This window comes from Schistocerca piceifrons, unplaced genomic scaffold, assembly GCF_021461385.2.
Source record: "Schistocerca piceifrons isolate TAMUIC-IGC-003096 unplaced genomic scaffold, iqSchPice1.1 HiC_scaffold_1234, whole genome shotgun sequence".
In the NCBI taxonomy this organism is placed as follows: Eukaryota; Metazoa; Arthropoda; class Insecta; order Orthoptera; family Acrididae; genus Schistocerca; species Schistocerca piceifrons.
In genome coordinates this window covers 110,001-112,500 of record NW_025727053.1, presented here as the reverse complement: position 1 = coordinate 112,500, position 2,500 = coordinate 110,001, and the positions used below count along the sequence as shown (strand labels likewise).

Below are 2,500 nucleotides of genomic sequence, written 5' to 3'. Positions count from 1 at the left end.
CGTCCCCACCTTGCCCCCTGCCTTCGCAAGCTGGTTGGTGAGAAGTTTGCATGTTCAATGCCCTTCGCATGCGACGTACTCAGGCTACGTTGTGGTGCGGCCTGTGTCAACTGTCCGCTGATGTCGTACGCGTGAACCACAATCTGTACTGCACATTCGTCCTTATGTACTGAATGATACATCGTGGCACATGTGTGACCGCACAACGACTGCGCCCAAAAACGGCGGACCATACAGTGCAAATATTGTGCACGCAGCTACGTGTCGTCTCCCTATGAGAGCTGGATTGCAGTGTGGTACGCCATAGAGACGTGTGGGAGGAACGGACGCCGTGGATGGCGATCAGCATGAGCTGTCTGTTGATGTATTCGGACCTAGTCGTCTCTCCTCACACACCGTGATGGCATGGTGCACCGCGTTCCATATCTGCGACATGCTACAGAGGCCGGTTGACAGTCGTTCGAGCAATGGACATCGCATACGTACGGGGGCCACCTTCCACGTATTGTCTAGGCGTGCACATTTTGTTGCGTGTATGTGGGCAGACGTAGTGTGGCGTGACACCTGACACAGGCATGCAATAATCGTTGAAGTTGCAAATGGCGATGGACGCCTGCGTTTTCTGGTGAAGTTACGCAAATGAACAAATGGTAACCTGTTGTGGTGCGGTTGTTCTCGCTAGGGGTGAATCGGTGATGGCGACGATAGGTTGAGGTACTAACCGGTTGTTCCAGCGATACCCACCATGCCGACGAAACTGAACGGCATCTGGGTGTGAAGCGATACGCGGCGGTGGCTGGGTGGGACCGTCCCCGGCCGGTGAGGGGGCGCCTCCCGGCGTGCTGGCCGCGCGGTGCGTGGGCGCACGCGCTACAGCCGGCTGGTGGGGGCGGCCAGTGGCAGGCGCGCCGGCCGACGGACGCGGCAGGCGTCGCAGCTGCGCGCCGGCGCACCCTGCGCGCGGCGCCGTGCGGCCAAAGTAGGTCCTCGCGGGCCCGGTGCGAAGCGCGGTGGACATCTTCAGTGTGCTGGTCCGATTGAGGACTGTGTGCGTTGAGGATGCGCCGCCGCCCGGCGCTCGGCGCCGCGACGCCGTCTGCTGCTCGGTCGCCCCAGCGGTTCTCGCTGGTGGTTTGTATCGCAGCTGTGCGGATGTGTTGGCGCGTGCGCTGTGCTGGGAGAGTTCGCTTCGGCACCCAAGTGGGGCTTTTGTCCTTCTGTGGCGCTGGCGTTGGAGCTGCCGGTCACCGTAGGTGGCGCGTGTTGTCTCCCGCCGGCAATGCCACGACAGCACGCTCCCGGGCCTCTGTCGGCAGCGGCAAGCTCAGTTGGGAGCACGGGTGGTCGCACCGAAAGCGTCTACTCGCCTAACTCCGGGCGATTGCGCCTCTCTCGAACCCGACCAAGTACTTGGGACGGCGCTGCGCGCCGCCGGGACCTGAGAGGGTTTCGAGGTGTATTGTGCAGGGGAGCTCAGCCTCCTCCTGTTTGCAGAATGATTGAGCGGACGCTTGCGTGTTCGCGCGGGCCCCCGGGACACACTCCCGGGCGGCCGGCTGCTCAGCTCTAGTTGACGCAGCTCCCTGGTTGATCCTGCCAGTAGTCATATGCTTGTCTCAAAGATTAAGCCATGCATGTCTCAGTACAAGCCGCATTAAGGTGAAACCGCGAATGGCTCATTAAATCAGTTATGGTTCCTTAGATCGTACCCACGTTACTTGGATAACTGTGGTAATTCTAGAGCTAATACATGCAAACAGAGTCCCGACCAGAGATGGAAGGGACGCTTTTATTAGATCAAAACCAATCGGTCGGCTCGTCCGGTCCGTTTGCCTTGGTGACTCTGAATAACTTTGGGCTGATCGCACGGTCCTCGTACCGGCGACGCATCTTTCAAATGTCTGCCTTATCAACTGTCGATGGTAGGTTCTGCGCCTACCATGGTTGTAACGGGTAACGGGGAATCAGGGTTCGATTCCGGAGAGGGAGCCTGAGAAACGGCTACCACATCCAAGGAAGGCAGCAGGCGCGCAAATTACCCACTCCCGGCACGGGGAGGTAGTGACGAAAAATAACGATACGGGACTCATCCGAGGCCCCGTAATCGGAATGAGTACACTTTAAATCCTTTAACGAGTATCTATTGGAGGGCAAGTCTGGTGCCAGCAGCCGCGGTAATTCCAGCTCCAATAGCGTATATTAAAGTTGTTGCGGTTAAAAAGCTCGTAGTTGGATTTGTGTCCCACGCTGTTGGTTCACCGCCCGTCGGTGTTTAACTGGCATGTATCGTGGGACGTCCTGCCGGTGGGGCGAGCTGAAGGCGTGCGACCGCCTCGTGCGTGCTCGTGCGTCCCGAGGCGGACCCCGTTGAAATCCTACCAGGGTGCTCTTTATTGAGTGTCTCGGTGGGCCGGCACGTTTACTTTGAACAAATTAGAGTGCTTAAAGCAGGCAAGCCCGCCTGAATACTGTGTGCATGGAATAATGGAATAGGACCTCG

The 2,500-nt window shown here is 58.4% G+C and overlaps 1 non-coding gene across 1 annotated transcript in view; it reads left to right on the top strand.

Moving 5' to 3' along the window:
* Nucleotides 1-1,580: 1,580 nt before the first annotated feature.
* LOC124730232 overlaps nt 1,581-2,500 on the top strand; it is a 1,909-nt gene continuing 989 nt past the window's right edge. The window contains exon 1 of the ribosomal RNA XR_007007948.1: nt 1,581-2,500. This exon is cut by the window's right edge and continues 989 nt beyond it. This is a non-coding gene — a ribosomal RNA (small subunit ribosomal RNA).